The following is a 23,055-nucleotide window of genomic DNA, read 5'->3' as shown; positions in this document are numbered from 1 at the left end:
CAGAAGTGCTGCTTAGAAGACAGGCCCGGGCACAGGGGCTCTGGGGCTGCCCAGGGGAGCCTGGGGGCAGCTGGGCACGGCTCCCTCCCACCCAGGCCGGCCGCCCCACCTGCTGGGAGCTAATCCTGGGTTCCGAAGGGCTTTATCTCCTCTTTCCAGGAACCGGGCTGGCCTGGCTGGCTTTCCGAGGTGCCCCTGAGCAGCTGCCGCCCAGAGCCCGGGCGAGCCCCGGGGCGCCCTTCCAGCCTTGCCTGAGCAGCAGAGCCCGGGCTGCGATCCTGCTCCCCCTTGCTCCTCCCGGGGCTTCGGTCTCACAATCAGAAAATCTGCTTGGGGAGCCGGGCAAAAATCACACCTAGCGAACAGCTGCTCTGGATGGGGGTGGGGGGGGTGGAGAGAGAAGGGGAGGAGGCCGATGGAGGGAAGCTGGAATTCCTACTTTCGCCATAAATTGTATGCAAATGGGTTCCTTTCCTGGCAGGGAGCAGGGAGGGAGTGCGTCTTTCATGAGCTAACCCCGTTCCGCTGGGAGGGCTGTTCCTTTAATTCACCAACTGAAAAAGTAGGAAAGGATGTCTGGAGGCGAGGCGTCCCGTTACAGAGGAAGGAGCTGCTATATAAGCCAGCCAAAGCTGGCTGCGCTGGCCACAGCCTGCCTACTGTCACCGGCTCCGGCGCACACACGCCCGCCTCTCCTCGCCCAAGGACCCTGCGGCGCGGGGTGACCCTGGGGGCAGCGCACGTGGGAGCCCCGCTGCTCACATCCAGCTACTTCTTCCATGGAGCTGGTCCATTCAAGGATCTAGGTCTTTCCCGAACTCCGGAAAGGTAAGTGTGTTTCACCCCCATCACCTAAGATCCTTAGGGCGCACGGTTTGCATTCTTGGTACCAAAGGGCTTGTGGGGTCATAATAATTAGACAACTTTTGCTGTGTCTTCGCTGCTGCCAGAATGGGGTATTTGGGATGATGCACCTTGACTCTTCTCCTTGCCCCTTCCCGTCTTGTGGCTTTGGGGATGGGGTGGGGGGTTGTCTTAGTTCTAGGAACAGTCGCACCTGGAAGGAACTTTCTGTAAAGTTTATATCTCTGTGTTCTTCGCAGAAAAAGTAAGAATTTTCTCTTAACTGCCCCCCGCCCTGCCCCTGGCTGAGTCACCTGTGAATATTTTTGTTTGAGACTGAGAGTGGTAGGATGATGGGAAGGTGGAAACCGTTCATGCCTCACGCTGGGACAGGTTAGGGGCAGGTTGAGAGAGGATTACGCAGAGAACAATAAAATTGTATCTCCAAACAGTGCTCACCTCACAATTTACCAAAGCTTTGTATCCATCCCTTATTCCACAACACGCTCCCTGTGGCGAGACGCAGAAAGGGATGAGGGCTGGAGGACAGGAGGGAGGAGGTGACTGCTGGGGCCAGATGAGCAGCTGCGGAGGACAGGGTGGGAGGGGTGGGCACCAGCTGCCACTCTGGAGGGCGGGGGACTCCTGATTCGCCGATCCTTGGGCCGGGTAGTTGTGCATGTCTGGGGAGCTTGAGCCTCTCCTTCATCAGTGGGGACCCGGAGCTCGGGGTCTGACGATAGGGGGTCTGCCATTCTGGTGTCCCCACCACCACCATCAAGGACGTTACCCTGATGAGACTATGCAACCCCTATGAGCTTCGGTGTCCACTTCTCTCCGATGAGGACGACAACCTCGGTTGTCATTCCAAGGAGGAAACAGGGCACAAAGCATTTGGGAGAGCGAGTGCTCAGTAACCGGAAGTTCAGATAATCATTGTCACTATCAAACCCTGTCATCGACCTCCTCGGAAGTTATGAGAGGCATCTAGGCAGTCTGGGGCCGGTCCCCCTGTGCGCCTCACCCCTGCCCCCCAACCCCCTTCTCTTCATCTCCCCCATCTAAGGGTGTCTCGCTGGGCTGGCAGGTCGGAGGCTTGGCTGTATTTTCTAAGTAGGAGGCTGTTTGGCACAGGTCAGGGGAAAGGGAGCAGCCCGGGGCTGGATGTAAACGTTGAGTTCTGCGTCCAGAATGCACAAGGTTTCGGGCTGGGGCGTTTGCAGATTCATCGATGCTGCTGGTGGGGGGGAGGTTGCTCCTTGGCAATGCTTTCCGTCCAGAGTGAGAGCGGGACAGGGAGCCCCACTTGAAGAATGAATGCCTCTTTTTCATGTTTTGTGGACCTTCCCCCCCGTTTTTATGAAGCTTTCCCATATGTGCTTTAGAAATAATAAAACCCGCTGCCCACCCCCGCCAGCTTCCCGCCTTGCCTTCCATAAGCCCAACAGAGGACTGGGGGGAGGTTTGTCCGGCGCTAGAGAAACCGGGGGAAAGTTTGCTGGTGTCGTGTGCAGCTGAGCCCATTGCAGTGGACGTGATTGTGCCCTGAGCATACGTGTGATTCAGGTAGGTGACGGCGTCTGGGGGAAGAAACGCGTGCGCTCTATGAATATTCTCGGTTTTGCTCAGAACAGTGTCATTGGATAAAGGATTAAAAGGGGATATTACCAACTCTACAGTCTGGAAGGATTTTTTTTTTCTATGCCTTGTTTGAAAAACCTAGCTTCCCTATCTCATCTTCTACTAACTGACTCCTCTCCCCAGAGAAGTCACTGATCTCCCAGCCCTCGGTCTTGTTGTCTGTGCAAAGAGGATGACGATCTCTATCCCTCAGGGCTCTCGTGACATCCAAAGGAGATAATACAGGGCGGACTCAGTAGCTGACACATGGCAAGGGCTCCATAAATGGAGGTTTTTCTTGGTTTTCTTGCTTATCGATTTATAAGGACTTATCTGAAATTCGTGCTCTAAGACAGGGGTTTTCATATATTTAGCTGAAATATTCCTTGGATGAAATTGATGGCAGGCCTCCAATATGACAGGTAGATGTGGGGCTGCTTTGGTTGAAGTGGGGTGGAGGGTCTGAAACTCACCCCACTGTTCTCCACCCCCAGGGCATTTGCACAGGACCTTAAAGGACACAGAACACAGTTAAAAATCATGAAGCCGGGCAGTGCACATTCAGGCTGCGATTTTGCACCTCAGTGGGGATGTTTGCCCCTCCGTGTCCCTCCACCCGTAACAGGAGTCAGTGCAGTTCCCCAAGCAGTACAGTAGACAAGTACATGGGAAGTATGAAATGCTTAACGGAGGACGATTATTTTAATTAATTCTGATGATAAATAACAATACATGGAAAGCCTACTTTATTCTACAGCCCCCTTGTGTGCATCACCTCACTAAATATCCACAATACGTCCCTGAGAAACGGACCATGCCTGGTGGTCAAAGACATAGGTTGAAGAGTAGAGAGGATGAATAATTTTTCTAGAGCCCTAGAACACAGAGTGATGGAGCCAGTTTTCAGCCCCAGGTCCCGATGATCCCCAAATCAGAAGCACACTTCCCTGTGTTCCTCCAGAATGCTGCTACTTCTTGCGCTTGCTGCCTTTAGAAGGGGAAAAGGAAAAATAACTCTGACTAACTCTACCCCTCCAGCCAGACTGTGGCCACCCATAAATACAGCAGTAGCCTGATCGTATAACCAGAATGGAATTTGGAAAGGGAATTCAAGCTGACAGAATGAAAAACACGTCCCCCCTTAATCCTACCCTTTCTGATGCTCACAGTGAACGAAGAACACCTAGTCCCTCCTTCCCCGGGATTTCCAGAGACACACGGTCGGTCGTGTTTTCTTACAGGGAAAAGTATCTAGCTGACGTAAAGTCCCCCCACGCTGAAGTCACGATAGTTTGAAAAAGTAGAAAGTAGGTAACGAACATTTAGCTCACTCCAAATCCACGGCTCCTCGGGGTGCTGATACACACACACACACACACACACACACACACACGGTGATCATCATGAAGAGCTACCCGTGTAGCACATGCGAGATAGCGGAGCCTGTTGTTTCTCATCTGATTCTTACTCCAACACGATAAGTTACAAATGGCCCCATTTTATGGACAAAGAACAAGAGCCCAAAGAAGCTAAGTGGCTCAATGAGGGCTTTCCATAAGTGAGGAGCAGGGGTTGGCTTTGAACCCAAACTTTCTGGCTTAAACTCTACTATTCTTTCCACTGTGCTGCGTTGCTTCCTGAAGGGCAGGGCTGACCTCATATCGAACCTTGAATGATGTCTTTCAGTGATCGGCCAGACGGTGGAGAAGCCCCCAACTGGCATTGGTGTCTATTGACTCTACAGAATAGCCCTGCCTAGATCATTTTTCGTGGTGCTCAGGAAAGGTCAGCTTATAGTGGCACAATTCTCTGCCTGGACACAGCAAAGTTCAAATTTCAGCCCCGAGAGGGAGAGAAGAATGACACTAAAGGTAGCCGTCAGGTCATTACTGTTGATTTTCATCCCAGGAAAGGAGGCACAGACTTTGCTGGGCTCTGCAGGTGGGAGCTCGGATGGGAAAAGCAGGACCGTACCTGTGTCCGCACCCTCTCTGAGAGCCAGGTGAACCAAGCACCTGGTTTATAAGGGTTGATGGGGGTGAGGGGGTACAGAGTGAATCAGGTTGCCCAGCCCTGGGGCAGCGAACCTCAGCGTGATCAGGAAATGATTGTAGGCTCCAAGCCACAAATTCCCCTGAAGTCTTAGACATGAGGGCTATGGTCCAGTCACTTCTCGCTTTGAGAAGATCACAGGGGATTCCCGTGAATCTAAACCCGGCCAGTTTGAACATCTTCAACATGTGGGAAACATGAGATGAAGGCTCTCTTCCAAGGTGGGGAAACCCCATCCAACTCCTGCCATCTCCAGGATTAATTCCATCCAAATAAAGGGCCGCAGTGGCCTGACCTACCACCAAGGGGCTGTGCATACCTTGTGACTCCTTGGTAGAGAAGAAGAGTCTGTGTGCCTCCCTGACTTTAACCCTGGTGACCAGACTTTTATTTCAGTAATGCCCTTAAGTCTAGAATTGTTTGTCCTGTTTCCTTCTCCCTCGTCTCGTATTTCTAGCCTCTATCCAGCAACAACCTAATTCAGCACTATCATTGTATCGCTTGACCCTCCATCAAGGAATCAAAGCAAACTGCCCACGCTGAAAGCAGATTGTGTGAGGAAAACCCCTTCCATATTCACCATATTCATTTCTAGTCTATTTGTGGATGGAAGTGAAAAAAAAAAAAAAAAACATGCCGAGTTGTCTCTGATCTTTTGAAATTTCCTGAAATTCACAGGTTCTTAATTATGTAGCCAGAGTAACTCGAATAGTTTTGGTTGGTCCTTTAACAACCAAAGGTTGTTTGGTTGGCCTCCACCCCCACCCCCCTCCATGAGAAACAATCCTATGTCAAGAGCCAGAGAGATTTGGTAAGCTCTGAAAGTCAACATCTTTCCTTCAGGACTAGCTACTGCTTCACTCTTGCCCTGGAGGCAGTGAGTTGGCTGCTATGAACTTCTGCGTAAACAGGTCCAAAAAGTTCTTCTAGCAACGGTGTTGGGGTGATTGTAATAGCTAACATTTCCCAACAACTCTACAGGCATTTTGCCTTCGAATTGTCAACCATCCAGCAAGTGTAACTGCCTCCCCTTCAAACACGGGGAATCTGAAGCTCAAAAAGTTTAAGTAGCTTCCCCAAGACCACCCAGATAGTAAATCCTGGAGCCAAAGCCCAAACCCAGTTCATGGGCCTGAACATGTGGTTCTAACCATTAGGATAGACGCTCCGCGCCTTAATTGTATTTGTCTTCTGACAACAGAGAGGGCTGGACATCACAAAGCTAGGAAAGAGTCAAAAGCTCATCTTTCAGACCCCAGTGCTCTCTTCCACAGAGCAGCCACTGGTAATATCTCTGACTTGCTCCTCCTGATTTCACTTCCTGTGGAAACTGTAATTAAATAATTAGTGTGTAGTGGCTAATGTAATGTGTTCCCGCTACTGGGTTCTAGGCAGCCCAGGGTGAAGCCTGGTCCACACCCCGGGCCCCTCACCAGCCTGAGACCCAAAGCGTGTACACAGACTAAGCAAGTGCTGCCTGACGAAGCCATGCTTGCCCCACAGGCTGGCTCAAATACCCGAATTCCGAATTCCTACAGAACTTTCTGCTTCCCCCACTGATATCTGTGTATCATAAATACTTAGATAATCACCCCCCACCCCACCGCACCTAACTGCACATCCCTGAGGTCAAGGTCATCCGTGAGGCAGGAACTATGTCTCACTGGTGCTCATTTTCCCCAAAGCCTAGCCAGCTGCTGACAGGTGCCAGGCCCTCAGTAGGTTATTGTTGGAGATCCTCTCTGCCGTTCCAAAGGAAATGGAACAATAGCACAGCACTGCCTTGCTTCTGAATTGTGTCTCATGGTTTTTGAAGCATCTTCATAACCTGAATCAATTTTTCTCAAAGTAGGATACACATAAATCAGTAAATGTATAAAATAGCTTTTCTATGCCTCACTCTCAGATGGTCCCAGCAATTATAGATAACCTTACAGGTAAGTAAAAAGAGGCCTAGAAAAGCTGTCATTTGCACAAAGTGCAAAGTGATGTCACTCGCGACTCCCGCAGCTATGCTCCTTTCACTGTGCCACTGAGCACTCAGGTCTTATTCCCATTTCTCAGATAAGACGGTTCAAGGCAGCAAGCAGGCTGCTTTCTAGAGGAATATTTCATTTTTGAAGGGTTGTTCAGAAGAGAGGGCAACGTCTAACCGAGAAATAATTGGCAGTAGTATCCCCCCTTTCAGGCAAGGGTCTACTTTGGTGGGGTAGCAGAACTCAAATTTTATCACCTAGGGACATTTTCAGGGACAAAACCATACTTGATAGAAAGAAACATGGCAGGGACTGAATATTGAGTGCAAGTCAGTATATTTTTGTTGAGGACTCTAAGGCTACAAATGGAGTATAAAGAAGTCCTGGCTAATAACTGTGTGCTGGGGAACTTTGCTGTAGGCATGGGGTGCATTATGGACACATGCAGCCTCACTGCAGAAAGTGACGCACCACAGCCAGAACAAGAGAGCCTGAAGCAGCACTGGACACTCTACCAGCCAGAGACTCTCCGAAATACTGCATCCAGGGTAGGCACCAAGATACAAAATAACCACCACAGCAGCAATAATAATAGAGCCTGTGAGTACATCCAGACAAGGAAGCCATGACTTTCCACCTAGGAAAGAAACAGTCTGGGAGAGGCAGACCTAAGGAGCAGGAGAAAACGCACCTGCTGGGGAGCTCCGGGAAGTGAAGATGAGCTCATGCCAGGCCCTTGCACTTTTAGTGCTGTCCCCAAGGGAAGCTTGGGTGGCTTCTCTCTGGGAAATGGATGGCCTGGGTCCTGGGATAGTCACACCGAGGAAGCTGGATGCAGAGACGTCAGAGTAGAGTGCTCTAAATTATAGGTAGTTTGTTAAAAAATTTTTTTTTTGTTAGAACCTGTAGAATATTGGAATTAAAAGGGTTCATCGGCAGCGTCTAAGCCACAGGTTTGGAGACAGGATTCGAAAGACTCCTCCAAGGTGATTTGGGGACTGCCATGGAGAGATGGTGAGGCCAAGCAGGGGCTCCATTCAATCTTACTTTAATTTAAGCCCCTTCACTTGTATCTGTTTTGTGCACAGAGCTTCCTTATGAAATGTCATTTGGTGAAAGAGTTCTGTGGCAAAAAAAATAAATAAATAAATTTAAAGTTTTTTGTAAATTGCTGGCCTGGTTTAACTTCCCTCATTTGGAAGATGGTGAAACTGAGACTCAGAGGAGGGAAAAGTCCTTCTAAGATCCCACGCCAGTTGGCAACAGGGTCAGGACTCAGTCTGAGGTCTTCTGACTCTTGCTCTTGGAAGCCAGAGACTATATAAAAAAAAAAAAAAAAAAAAAAAAAAAGAGTCAGAGTTAATATATTATTTACAAATGAAAAATTAGTAGAGTCTTATTCTCTGAACAGCTTTAGCACACATGGGGTGAAGCAAGAGTGCACTGTATTTGTTATCTCTTGCTGCATAACAAATTGCCATGAAATTTGGTGATTTAAAATAACACCCAATTTGTTATCTTACAATTTGTGTAGGTTAGGAATCTGAGCATAACTTAGCTGGATGTTCAGCTTCATGGTCTCTCATGAGGCTACACTCACAATGTTGGCCAGAATTGGGGTCTCATCCGAAGGTTCAACTGGGGAATTATTAGCTTCCAAGCTCACTGATGTGGTTGTTGGCTACATTCAGTTTCTTGAGGTCTATTGACCCAAGGCCACCCTCAGTTCCTTGCCACATGGAATTCTCCGACATGACCATTTGTTTCATCAAAGCCAACGGGGGGGGGGGAGGGGGGCAGTCTGCAAGCAAATAGACATCACAGTCTTGCACAGCTTAATTGTGGAAGTGATACCCATCACCTTAGCCATATTTTGTCGGTTAAAAATAAGCCACTAGGCCATCCCACACTCAAGGAAAGGGAATTGCATAAAGGTGTGAATAGCAGGGGTATATCATTGGGGCCTCTCTTAGAGCTTCTCTGCCACCCCAGTGCTCCAATGTCACCTATTTCTGACAACTTCTTAACAATAACAAGTTCACCCAACCCACCTACACTTCTGTTGATGAGCAATCAATAATTATGGCAGCCACTAGAGTGGGCTGTATCTTATTTAAGCTTTCCATTCATTTATAAAGGGGAGCCAGATGTTTTGCATTAGATGTACTAGTTCATTGGGGAGACATAATTCCTCTTGAATATCTCAGGACAAGGCCTTCCAAGGCAATGACTTCAAATGTATTTCACTCAAAGGCAAGGTATTCAAAGTGACAAAAACTGAAACTCAACCTATTCCTCTCTTAGCAGTTATAATGAAGATTAAAAATTTAGGATTAATTATTGCTCCCTTTCCACTTTTTCCTTACTAAGCCACCATATTTCAAATCTTGTAAATTCTTTTGCCTTAATAAGTAAATCAGTTCATTGTCTTCCACCCCTCCTTCATCATCCCAGTTCAGGTCATGCATCTCACAGATGGACCATAGCAATAGTTTCTCCATTGGCTCCCATCCCACCAGGCTTTCCTTTCAATCTATCCCTCAACTGGGGTTGTAGGTAAACAATCCCAGGCTTAAATATTTGCAAATGATGCTCTTCTAGCCACAGGAAAAAATCATATCTCCAGCCTGACTTTTCAAATTCTTTCATGGTTTTCTTCCAGCCTCCAAACAGGTCTTGTACTTCAGCTGTAATCCATGCTCTCAGCACCATCTATTTCATGCTTTTTGTGCCCTGGCAAATGCCACTCCCCCTTTCCTAGAATATCCTTCCCTATGTTTTTCATCTACTCATAATCTCCTTTTAAAATTCAGTTCAGGAACCACCTGCCTCCTCTGGGTAGATGAGATGTTTTTTTTATTGTCAATCCATTCTACCCTATATCTTTTTCTGTCATCAACCTTATCATCCTGCAACTGCCGGTCTGCTCAGAGATCAACTCCTTCTGTCAATGAAGTTCTTGAAAAGATAATTTGTATCTGGTTCATCTGAAGTTGAGCACAATTGGAATAAAATTAATCTTTAACCACAGACAAGAGTCCTTACTGTGTCCCAGATTTGGGCTTCTTCCTCACCAGAGTTTATTCAGAAAGCTTAGAACTTGAAGTTGTTTTCATGCCTTGCCCTCTGGGCTCTCTACTGTGCAGAGTGATGTCATAACATATCACAGGAGGAAGCCAGCCCTGTTCTGGGACAGGAAACTATCTTAGGACTCATTCTTCAAGGAATGCCCTTGCTTTCAGAGGAAGCTTCTGGAATCAAAGCATGCCCTGCCTGGGATTTGAAAAAACCAGTACCAAGGACAGAGGAGGCCTGTAGGGGAATTCGAGACTGAGTCACAAGAGATCCTAGTATCTGGAGGTTATGACAAGGATCAATCTACAACCAGTGGGAGGAAGGGAAGGATTCAAGGGAGGGGTGGAGACAAAGAGCTCTCTATCTTAGGACATGGAGAAATTCACAGTGCAGGGGGAAGATTGCTTAATGGTAAAAGTATGGTTTTGCCATTAGCGCTGGGTTCAAGTGCTTGCTCTTTTCTTATCAACGTGATGTTGGCCATGTTAGCTTCTCTACTTAACTTCTCTAACCCTCATTTTCATCCATAGTAAAGGCAAAATAGTAGCACCTACTCCAGAAGGTTATCGTGATGATTAAATGGCATAAGGGTGAGTGCACTGCTTAGCACAGAACTGACACTCAGATATAAATGTTATATTGTCGTTGTTGCTACCTGTTGTTGAAATGGTCATGGGTAATAAGGCTCCATTAGAGAAGTGGTTCCCAAAACTGTGGCCTGTGAAGCAGCATTCTCATGAGATGCAACTGAAAAGGTGTTCTGTGGCCAAAGGGTTTTAGGAGACCCTTGGCATTGTGTCCTGTTCTTGGGAATTCTTAGCTCATATTCAATACATGTTTCCAAAGATGGAGATACAGTAGGTAAGAGGATGTGCATGATCCTTTTAAGCTCCTCATGGAGCTTACATTATGGTGGAAGAAGGTAGATAATTACAAGGAATCAAATAAACGTGAGTACAATTTCAGGCAAGTATTTGCTAAGAAGAAACATAAAACACAGTAAGGGAACAAACAATGAGGTGGTGCTGAATAGGGTGATCTTTTTTTTAATTTTTTAAATTTATTTATTCATAGAGACACAGAGAGAGAGAGAGAGAGAGAGAGAGAAAGAGAGAGAGAGAGAGAGAGAGAGAGAGAGAGAGGCAGAGACACAGGCAGAGGGAGAAGCAGTCTCCATGCAGGAAGCCCGATGTGGGACTGGATCCCAGGTCTCCAGGATCACACCCTGGGCTGCAGGCGGCGCTAAACCGCTGCGCCACCAGGGCTGCCCAGGGTGATCTTTTAAATAGGGTGAGACATAGAGATGACAGTTAAGCAGGGAGCAGAATAAAATAGGAAAATGAGCTCTGTAGATAGTGGGTAGGAGTGAGATTTTATTCTGAGTGTAATTAGAAGCCAATGGGAAATCTGGGGGAGAAGAGTACATGATCTAAGAAATCCTATAGCAATTAATCTATTCAGCTTTGTTTAACCCAGTATCACTCCCCAAGTTATTTGACCCCAGATGCCATTTTCCACAGGACATGTACCTAAAAACATCTTGGCATGTAATATGGTAAATTCTTCACTAGAGCACAAGGCTTCATAGATTTTTAAAAGGACTATAAATTTGCTCTCACTCATCTAGACCTATAGTAAAAAGCCCAGCAAACCACTTGGTCTGAAATAAGCATGCCTGGAGCAAAAAAAAAACCTAGTTTTAGAGGTAAAGAAAAGCAGGGTGTCACCCTAATTAGCAACTCTTTTTGGCTGAGATGATCAATGAGCGCAGCCAGGCTTCAACAGACTCTGGAATCCCATCTCAGGCCAAAGGAAACTTGCCAACATCTGCCTAAAAGCTAATAAGTGTTTGCAAACAGTACACCTTGGCTTAAGCATTCTCCAGAGGGGAAGTGTATAAAACTTGAGGTCCGGCCAGAGGCTCCAAGAGAAAGACAGAGGTCAAATATTTCAGTGCTTAAACACAGACAGCCACCAGATTGCTGTTAAAGATCTAGGAAATGGAAGGTGAAGGTGTCTGCTTGGGCTCTAATCGCTCTCTTCATTGAGCAGTGCTAATTTACATTTTCACCTTGTATGAACTGCAGGAGGTAGCTTGATGAATCTGCCCAGGGTAGTAGTTGAGAGCATGCATTTTAGAGTCGCAGGCTAGGGTCCAAATGCTGACTGCCCCTCTAAAGCAGTCATTGAATCTCCCTGAGTCTCAATTTAACTTCCAGATAATACGTATCTCAACAGGTTGTCATGACAAATGATGAGATAAATGATACATGTATAAAAAGCATCTAGCATAAGGCCTGGCACACAGTGGGTATATAGTAGGCTCTCAACAAAATGGTAGTTTTTTTCTTGTCCATTTCAGTCTGTATTTGGTTTTACTACTATATTCCAGCAAAGTTCAGGAAACCACCAGGTGACAGCCTATTTTTATAAATAAAGTTTTATTGAAACACAGACATGTTCATTCATTCATGCCATGACTATGGCTACTTTCTCGGTAATTGTAGAGTTGAATCTTTGTGACATAGATCATCTAGTTGCAAAACCTAAAATATTTACTGTCTGGTCATTTAGAAATAAATTTATTGGCTCCTGCCAGTGTGTTAAATTTAGATACATAATTTCCAATCACCACAACCTAGCAAGGTATAAAATATTATACTTACATATATGAAGAGATTGAAGCAGAAATAAAGGCTTATCTGGTAAGTCCTCCTCCCAAAACATGATGTTGAAAGAAGTGTCAAAGAATGACAGAAGAGTTACACATTTGTATGATTCATCCTTGATTTCTCCAGAACCATCTCTGCCTTTTATCTTTCTCAGGCTAAATTTCTTGACTTTCCTGCGATATGCTGAATTAAATGTTGCTGTCCAGAATGGGTCCTCCTGCCTTTTCCGTATATTTTTGTTTGTTCATATAAGTCCATTCTCTCAAGAATGAAAGTTGTAATTTCTAGACCCTCTGACACTCATGCCTTAACTGAAACCATACTCTTTTTCTTTTCTTTTCTTTTTTTTTTTGGTTGTACATAGCATGAGGGCCAGTTTTCCAGAAAGGAGAGATTCATTAAGCTCCTCTGTCTGCTACTTCTCACTTTATCTTCCTCTCACTTACTCACTTTCTCTCCAGGCCAGACTCAAAGAGAGTAAGCTGTTTCCGGAGGCTTTAAAGATTTGCCTGAGACATGGATATTACAGTGCATTTGGCTCTGTGCCTCCCCTCAAGTACAAAACTATACATAAAATGTCTATGTGCACTCCAGCTCCCCAGCCCCACCCTCCCAAGGGGCCTCATTTTAGGGATCCAACATTTCTACCTGTATCAGTGATACTAGGTGTTCTTCTGATATTTATCGCATACATATTAATTGCTTAAACTGAAAAATGAATCTTGTTTAAAAAGATAACTTGGGGGAACCCTGGGTGGGGCAGTGGTTGAGCGCCTGCCTTTGGCCCAGGGAGCGATCCTGGAGACCCGGGATCAAATCCCACGTCGGGCTCCCAGTGCATGGAGCCTGCTTCTCCCTCTGCCTATGTCTCTGCCTCTCTCTCTCTCTCTGTGACTATCATAAATAAATAAAAATTAAAAAAAAAAGATAACTTTGTGTAGCAGAAAGAGCATAAGATTTGGAATTATAGGACTGAGTTCTTAATTCTGAAACCTTCAGCTCTCTTAACAGTAAAATACGAATAGCACTTCCTCACTCATAAGGTTGCCATCACAGTTAAACAGCATGTGGAGGGGGCAGCTGGGTGGTACAGTAAGTTAAGTATCCAATGCTTGGTTTCAGCTTGGGTCATGACCTCTGGATCGTGAGATTGCTGAGTGCTTAGTGCTCTTATTGCTGCTCAGTGCTGAGTCTGCTTGGGACTCTCTCTCCCTCTCCTTCTGTCCTTCCTGCTCATGTTCTCAATCTCTCTCAAATAAATAAATAATCTTTAAAACAACAACAGAAAAAAGAAAACCCACCAAAAACAGCATCTGTATAGCTCCAGGCACAGAATACATGTGACACTATCTATCTCACCCATGCTTTACATTGGAAGAGTCTCCATCCATGAGCTCCTCACTCAGAGGTTGGCCATGGTCGGATGTAATCATTACTCCCATCTAATGTGTAAGGAAATGGAAAGAGGAGGTTGTAGATTTGTTCCAAATCTGCACTTTCCCCATTGTGTGCCACCAAACCTAATCCCGCGATGTACTTAAACACAAAATAATCAAGTAGGTTTGGAAAATACTATAAACTCTCCCAGTCTTGGAGAGTTCCGATGAACACAAACCCATTAAAGACACTGAAATAAACAAAGCTGTATAATTTGTTTGGTTTAAAAATAGCATTTTCCAAACATGTTTAACTAAGAAATCTTTTCTTCCTTTGCATTAATACCTGCTAACATGTTGTAGATTACACTTTACAAAATGCTGTCGAAAGTTATACAGTTAATTAACCCAAGTCAGAGGTTAGAAATATCTCTACTTTTCAGCCTCAGGTACAGCTTCCCCTACTCTCTCTGGAAGTCATAAAGGTCTTTCATTGCCAGTGGTTGCTCTGGACCCTGACCACCAGGTCCTTTTGAAGTCTGCCTTTTTACTTTTGTTGTGCAAATCACACTTTGATATCAGTCACGGATGGCACCAAAGCTGAGGGTTAGGACCTGGCTCTCTGACATGTGAGTTAGTCTATCTGAATTAAATCCCTGCTGCCCCTTTCTAGCTGGGTGAGCTGAAGCTCTGTGAGCCTCAGTTTCCTTATCTCTAAACTAAAAAAAAAAAAAAAAAAATAATAATAATAATAATAATAATAATAATAATAATAAAGGTAGGTACTTCATAGGTCTTGGAGAGGATTCAATGAAATAACCCATGTAAGACATGTAACACAATTCTTGGCACAGATGTGTTCAATCAACATTAGCTGTTATTGAGGCATTGAAATGGCCCCATTTGAGAAAGAGAAAGCAGACAATGAAAGTATGTTTCCTTGCACGGTATCACACAAATTAATTGCTGTAGCAGTATTAGTTTTCCCTGAGAGTCCAGTTTCCTGCTTCCAATCTTAGAAGCATAATTTCATTTCAGGAGTCAACTACTATCAAAGTGTATTCAACTTTATTGCCCTTGATTCATACAGGCTTTTATATCGTCAGAGGCTCCATCTGGCTCCCTCTGAATCAGGCCTCAAACAGCATTCCATTCATTTGAATATCAGCACATTGACTTGGAAAAGATTTCCAAAGACATCTAGCCTTGCTATGCCAAATATTTGGCACACATATCAACACTCCCTCACTTCGGTACCCATGGCATTCATTGCTAACCCATCATAGCACTTTCCCCCCTTGAGTCCAAACGAGGCCATGGAATCTTTCTCAACATGGTGCCAGATGGCCATATCAGCTCACTGAGGTTGACACGTAAACTGAAGCTCATTTGCCATCCCAAACCAATTCAACTTCTCAGTCAATGAATGTTTGAACCACTTTTACAATATTACTGTCTATTTTTTTAATATGTCCGATGTTGTGGAGATCTCTATAAGGGAAGCCACAGAGGAAGAGGAGAGAAAAGCAGAATGGATACTAACATTTGGATAGCGTTTATAACTCTATTATCCCATTCACTGTCTCCAACAACCCTGGAAAGATCCTTGTTTTAGAGCTAAAGAAGCCATAATTCAGAAAAGTTATAGGATTTAGTCCAAGGCTCCCCAGCAGGTAAGTAGAGTTTGATCTCCAGGCTTTCTGCTCTAAAGGCTCTATTATTCCCTATCCCATCACAGTGCATCCTTAAGAATTTTCAGGCTTTCAAGGCTACATCTCTGGCACTGGGCAGCTAACAGCAGTTTCACAGAGGTCACCATGTCACAGAGCCCTTTCTAGAAGGTCTCTTATTTAACATTGAGGTAAAAGTCAGTCTGTAACCCATCCTTGCTAGACAAATATCTAATCTCTTGACTTTGGCTCAAGAGCTCAAGAACCTAATTCCAGTACTTACAAAAGAGTCAACTAGATTTCCTAAAATTCTGCATGAACACCAGAGGAGGTCATTGTACCCTTAGGAAATGAACTAAAATTTACATTTGAAACAATTTTCCAGAATTTTATAGGAACCTATATAGTTGCCACTTGGTCAGACCCCCTTTTTATTTTCCTTTCTGTGTAGGCAAGAAAGAGGAGCGAGAAAGCAAGTGCTCTGCAGAAATTTTATTTCAAAAATTGAAACCAGACCACACCAGGGCAGTTTATGGTCTGAATGTATCAATGGATCTAGTCATATTTCATCTGAGCTTTTCTTAGGTATACTAAACCACAAATATGAATCTCATTATTGTGTCTGGATGGAAATATTTTATGGATTAAGATTTGTGAGCTTAATTTGGTTAGTAATGAAACCTCTGTTGGGGGATGGGAAGGAGGAAGCCACAAAGTACCACCAGTGCTTCAGGCAAACAACTAAAGAAAGAAACAGTATTGGGGGGGTTGGGGAGTTGTCCTTAATATTGCTACCTGACATGGATCTAAAATGAAATCCAAATCTAAGTTCAGCAGAAAATATTGCCAAATTAGCGATGGATCACAAGTCCCTAGAACCAAAGAGTCAAGGACTGGGGACATACACTGTTGCTTATTTGATAAGAGAGTGATGGGACCTGCCCAAGGACCCACAGTGAGTGAGTGGTTGGCAGGACTGTACTTCAAAGCTCATCTTCTATCCCTTCAACCTGTTGCATTCCCCACCACACAGTCTCAGAACGGTCTCAAATCTCTGGAAACCGAAAAATAAGTAGTGAAAATTCAAAATTCCAAAAGAGAGACCTAAATTTAAACATCAACAAATACTGCAGTGAAATGGGAAGAATTGCTGACTAATAACCCAGGAGGCTTCATTCACATTGAAACCAGAATTTTACACTGAGTATATCACAGGCCTGGTTGAGTTCACCTCCTGCCAAAGGTCTGGTTGAGTTTACTTTGATCATATGGAAAGTCTATCTCAAAGTGGACAGTACTGGGCTCTCAGGAGCCTTTGAGGTATTGACTAGAATCTCATGGGAAGGAGCCCAGTGTGTCTTGGCACTCTTGCAACCCCTGTGCTTAGTGTGGTATCTGACATTTAGTATGTACTCACTGAATAGCCAAGTGAAAAAAAATGAACTAATTCTGGGAATTCAGCTATGATGAATTCCTTGATACATCTTGTCTTAGAAGAGATCACAGGAGAACTCATTACATGAGAGCCATCAGGAAAATAAGAGTATTAGTTCATTCAGTTGTCCCATGAATATGAGCCCCTGCTATGTGTAAGTTCAAATCAAGAAATATATCCAGCTTTATTTCATGTAAATATAAAGATATTGTGCCTTCAGTATGTTGGAGACACTGAGCTTAATAAATAAATAAATAAATAAATAAATAAATAAATAAATAAATAAATCTTAAAAAAAAAAAAGATGAATGACTCAGATGTCAACCACAAGCAGTTCCTGCCCTCATGGAGCTGATAGATTGCATACATTCTGACTCCTTACAGTCCAACATAAATACAAGATAGAATTGGCTTATACTTTAAAAGAGGGACATATACATACATAATAAAATCACCCCAAAATCAATTTTAGAATGATACATGATGGAAATCATACCAAATCAAGAACTCAGAGAATTCAGAGGGAAAAAATTACCAGGCGTTTGAGAGTAATCAAAACAGAGCTTGGGACTGGTCTTGAACCATAACGTTCTTCCTTAGCCCTCCAGCACAAAAGGCTGTAGAAGATCAGGTTCAGGGCATTTACTTTGGACTCAGATGGACTTGTGTTCAAATTCTGACTCCACTACTTAATAAATGTCTGAACTTACATAAGCTATATAATTATTTTCTAAAAAATAAAATAAAATAAAATAAAATAATTATTTTCTGCCTCGGTTTCCTCATCTTCAAAATGAGAATAAAGATACCACCTCATATCATTTTGTGAAAAATTAAAATTGGAAACGCAAGATGCTTACTGGCAAAGTACACAGTGAATGGTCGTAGATGACACTTTCATTAGTTTTATCATCACTGTTATGATTTCAATCTCTTCCTTATCTTCCAAGGCCTTTTCAATCAATATTTGGTTGTTCTAAGTATTTCCCCCTCCAGGAAGCCCTCTGGGAACTTTCTATGCTCAGAATGACACTTTCTTCAATTCCTTCATTCAGACCAGCGCTGCTATTGAACCTTGCTATGTATGTTCTAGCTTCTGACATTTCTGGAAACAGAAAATAAGTCCTTCTTCTGCTTAGTATCCCTAGCACTCAGCATGCTGTGCAGCCCATAGAAAGTAAACAAGAAGTGGCCCTTAAAAGAATCTTACCATTTATACTCTTGCCATCAGCTTAAGAGTAAGTGCCACTTTCCCAATCTGCAGTAAGAATATCACAACTATTAAATCCATAGTTCATGGACTTAAAATCAACTGCATTTATGGGCACCTGGGTGGCTCAGTCAGTTGAGCTTCTAGCTCTTGATTTCAACTCAGGTCATGATCTCAGGGTTGTAAGATTAAGGCTCGGATCCGTCTGTTGATGGTCATGGAGCCTACTTGAGGTTCTCTCTCTCCCTCCCTCTCCTACCCCTCCCCACACAGTCTCTCTTTCTCTCTAAAAAAATAAAAATAAAAATAAAATAAAATGCATTTGAAGGACATTTCCTTCTAGAAGGAAATTGTAAGCTTGATGATTAGAACATGCTGATCTTCTTCATTGCTATTTCAACGTTTGGCAGATGGCAGGTATTTAACAAATATGTTCTGAAAAGATGGATAGCTGGATGGATGGGTGGATGGATGGATGGATGAATGGATGGGTGGGTGGGTGGAGAACTGAAGAAATCTTACAGGACCAAGAATGCTAGAAATCTCTTAACACAGAGTTTCTCCAAGATACTGCTGCTGATACTTCTCTCTGGGAATCTTTACAATGACCTCATACTAAGAATTACTAGAAGCCTCTTCTATGCACTTATTTTTGAAGGGCTCTCAGTAGCCTCGGGGAAGAGATAAACCTCAATCGAATGCAATGACCAAGAGGGAGGATCTCTGGGTTTTAATGTCAACTTTACCACGAATTAGCTACCGACCTTCTGTGGTGTTTCAGCTCAGTAATTCCCTTTCATGGCAGGCACTACCTCTACTTACTCAGACGGGGCTGCCTGGAGCGAGGTATTCGTAACACTTCTGAAGTGGGGCTCCAAAGAAAAGGATAGGTGTGGATTAGCAATGCCTGCCACGTATACTAGAAGGAGGTGTGTTGGTGCACAGATTTGCCACCTCTGGACTCAGTGATCCTCCACAGTTGCTTCTAAGGCCTGCTCAACTCTGATTTCTCTGTATCATCTCATGGCTGTTTGTGTCTATGGAAAGTGCTGAGAAGCTGAGCCAAACGTTTCCCGTCAGGAGCAATGTCTTAAAAGACTAAACCACAAGCAGCCTCTTCTGGAGAAATCTCTGGCAGAGCATCATGGACAACCATCCCAGTAGCAGCACTGCCTCTTGGCCAGGGTACTGACCTCCCAGAAAAGAGCTCCACCCTAGGCTCACTGATTTGCTTTTCTTGCTACTGAATGAGAATACACCAGGAGGAAAACCAGGGCCGTAGCCTCAGCCTCCTCACTCCCCTATGAATTTCATAGTATCCCCGTCACTTAACAAACTGAAGCACTAACAATGATACATTTCCAAGGAAAAAGCACCAGTGGACAAGAGGGGACGCTCCCATATTCCCTTATGAATCTCTCATCGGTCAGAGACTAGCCTTCTGCTAACTGCCCTCTCTAAACGAAGGACACAAACCATCACACAATAACAAGACACACAGATTACTGAGGTCTCTCCCCTGTTAGGCACTGTCCTAAATATTCTCATAATAATGAAATGGCATAATTATCACTTAATCTCATTTTCTCCCACTTGCAGTGGAAAGCACTTTATTGCCGGGTTGCTATTAGTGTCACTGTTTTGCAGACAAGAAAGTTGAGGCCCAGAGAGGCAATGCTACATATCCAAGGTCATAGATACTAGATGGAACCATATGAAGTTGCCTTCTATCTAACGATTTTCGACCTACACAACTGGCAGTTCCGTAGGGGTCCAACTGACAGCAAGCGGCAGAACCAGGGTTCAATAGTATTTGACTGATTCTAGAACAGATCTTTTCAAACACTGTGCAGATTCTCCCTGGATAATTGTCCTAATTTTAGCGTTTATCATTCTTCCTTGTAATGATCTGTTGACATGTCTGCTTCCTTTACTGGACCATGAACTCAATGAGAGCAAGAATTATCCATCATGGGTCTCTGAGATACCTTAATGTCCCTTGGGCTATCTTAGCCTTCATTCAATTCATCTCTGTTGAATGCAAGAATGAGTAATTTTTCAAATGAATTAATTCTCAGGCCTCTGGGATGATGGCTGGCCCCAGTAGCATCCGAATTGGGCACCAATGAAGCCACCAAGCTACATGAATGGATAAATGCTTTTCAATGCCAGGATTCAAACACCTAGGGCTTAGAGGTGCTTTGGTTTGGCAGTCAGAGTTCTCTTAATTCTTTTAAGACAGGTTGTGCTGGCCTCACTCAACTGTAAGGATCAGATGTCCTCGGAAAAAATCCACACTTAAGGCTGTTTCCTGGCTCCTCTCTCTTCCTGACACATTCCAAGAAGGAATTTATGGGTGTTGGGAAGGACAAGGGGTGAAGAATTTCTAGAACCTTTAAGAACGCCCATGTAAGCACCTCCGTGCTTAAATGACTGTGTGCGATAAAATTCTCTTGCCTGTAAGCAAGAAGAAAAATTTGGTGTGAGCTGCCTCTTGTGTTGCCAAAATACAGTGGAAAGAGATTCATCGGCATTTCTAAACAGTAGGAATCCTCCTCGCTGCCCCCAACCTAGGATATTTCATGTGCGTGCCTCAGTCAACAAGATAGATATATTCTGGGAGCCACTAAAAATGAAGTCATAAGTAACTAATTCTGAAATATGATTCTAACCAGTTGGAAATTTTATCTTTATCTAAAAATGAAATTGTTTATTCTCCAGCTGTGACCAGGAAAAAATTCAAAGATTGTTGATTCCTTCATCCAGCAAAGGTCTTTGTCCTATGGGGAAGAGCTTAAAAATAACCGATAGTTTATGTCATGCTGCTTCCAAAAGGTTAGCTACCAAACAGCATTTCTTGGGGTTGGGGTCAGGGCAGATCTGATAAACAGACAAGAGGCACCTTAAAGTATGAAATTATTAACCAGAAAGTCCTTAGGATATGGCTGCCATGATCCTGACCCTGCTTCCCTCACCTGTTAAACGAAGGGTTGCCTCAGAGTAATGTTCTGAATAAAAATCTATAATGCCAAGGCCTGGAAAATGAAGGTCTGGAAAATGATCCTACATTGGCAACATCTAGTTCCAAAGAAGATGAACCAAGAACTAATTTTTATCTAGCAACAGTAATGAAGTCCTAACATTTTAAGGCCCTCCCCCACTTAAAAAAAAAAAAAAAAAGGCGTCAGGACCATTATTTTTATCTTTTGAAACTTGGAAGGGGGACCCATAAATATGCCAGGTATTTGGAGACCAGGGACTAAAGACAAAATCCCATGTTCTATGTAGGCCTCTCCACAGAGGACACTGAGCAGTTAGACACCTATCCTTAGAGAGCTACAACCATTGCTTACTGGGCTCGGTGCCAGCCATTCTCGTTGGCCTTTCATGTATTCCTTTTCCTCACTATGGCTCTACCAACTCTGGACACCTCACTATGGCTCTACCACTCTTGGACACCGCAGTAGGCCTCTTTAGTATTCCACCCACATCACCCTACCTCTGCCTCTAGCAGAGAGCCACAAAGGGGAGCATTTGTCATCTTCTTTATTCTTATCAGTCATGCATTCCAAGTCCCTTGATTCTCTCTGGTCCCTTTCTAGGCTTCCACAGGCTTTGAAGGTGGCCCACCCACTGCCGTCGTATCCCTCTGCTTTTCAAAACTGCCATCCATCTTTCAGGTCCATCTCAAATGGCACCTTTCAAAGTGTTTTTCTTAAGCCCGCCAAAAGAATGCAGCCTCCCTCCACTTTATAGACTGAGACTCCCTCCACATGCATAGACTGAGGTTAGCCAATCTCTCTTGTTATCTATTATATTATTATTATTATTATTATTATTATTATTATTATTATTATTGATGTATCTCACTGGTTCTCCCATCTCTTGTAGATGCAGTTTTCTTTCTGATCCATTCTCTATTTGATCAGTGTTATAGCTTCTATTATTAGCCACCATATATAAAGCACCTACTGTATGCCAGACACTATGCTAGTAGCTTAACATATATCTCACTTCATTCCATTCTTCCAAAGCACCATGACATAGACATATGTATAGCCATGTAGGGAATCACATGGTAAGTGAGACTTAGGGGGTAGTGAACGGCCGTGAGAAGCCCCTACTAAGTGGAAGAGCTGGTTTCTAATTTAGATCGGTTTCTCTCTGAAGACCAGGCTCTTTCTCCCACACCCAGCTGCTTCACCAACCATAGAATGGTTTATATTGCTGAAGTAAATGGACTGAGTCCTCTCAAAAACTCAAGCTCTCTTTCTGTCAACAGAAAGAGAACCATAACTTATCTTTGACGAGTTCTACTAGCTTGCAAGAGAAGGGTGGAGCAGAGCAGGACAAGATGTTAGGCATGGCCAGAGTGGTCCCTGGAGTAGTTTATCTTTGGTTTGATTTAAGAAGAAGAAACTCACAGAGAACTTGAGGTTCTAAAGTATGCAGATAGAGAAGAAGAAAGAAAGAAGAAAGAAAAAGAAGGAAGGAAGGAAGGAAGAAAGAAAGAAGAAAGAAAGAAAGAAAGAAAGAAAGAAAGAAAGAAAGAAAGAAAGAAAGAAAGGAAGAAAGGAAGAAAGAAAGAAAGAAAATTTCTTATCCCAAGGGTAGGATGGAGGATAGAGGGATAGAGGAGAAAGATACTGGTCTGGGGCGAGGTGCATGTCTCTTCAGATTTGAAGAGGACAATAGCCAGAAAGACCATTCTCACTTGTATCTGGATATGTCTGAATATGTAAGGTCCAAAAACATAATGGAAATTACACTGCACATGCCTATTTGCTTAGTTTAGCTGAGTTACCACACAGACGCCATCTTCTCATGCTAGTCTCCTGGCACCTGTGCCTGAGGTACTCACCCATTTTCATTAGACAGGATACTTAGCAACATCATACAGATTCTCTGAGCTTCAGCTTCCTTGTCTGCACCACGGGTTTAACATCACCAAGCGGTGAAAATTAACAAGGCAGGAAACCACAAATGTTGGAGAGGATGTGGACAAAGGGGAACCCTCCTGCACTGTTGGTGGGAATGTGAACTGGTGCAGCCACTCTGGGAAACTGTGTGGAGGTTCCTCAAAGAGTTAAAAATAGACCTGCCCTACGACCCAGCAATTGCCCTGC

At 44.0% G+C, this 23,055-nt stretch overlaps 1 protein-coding gene across 10 annotated transcripts in view; it reads left to right on the top strand.

Moving 5' to 3' along the window:
* Nucleotides 1-593: 593 nt before the first annotated feature.
* The window catches only part of TNC (tenascin C), a 92,441-nt gene continuing 69,979 nt past the window's right edge, over nt 594-23,055 (top strand). For 3 of the 10 annotated variants that reach the window (XM_072842523.1, XM_072842524.1, XM_072842521.1), the window contains exon 1: nt 594-828. The gene's annotated coding sequence lies outside the window, so the exon portion shown is untranslated. The remainder of the gene's footprint in view (nt 829-23,055) is intronic. The other 7 variants (XM_072842526.1, XM_072842522.1, XM_072842525.1 and 4 more) reach the window with 4 other exon arrangements.

The sequence above is a fragment of the Canis lupus genome, chromosome 10 (assembly GCF_048164855.1).
Source record: "Canis lupus baileyi chromosome 10, mCanLup2.hap1, whole genome shotgun sequence".
Classification (NCBI taxonomy): Eukaryota; Metazoa; Chordata; class Mammalia; order Carnivora; family Canidae; genus Canis; species Canis lupus.
The sequence above is the reverse complement of the archived record's forward strand: the minus strand, read 5'-3'. Positions and strand labels throughout refer to the sequence as shown.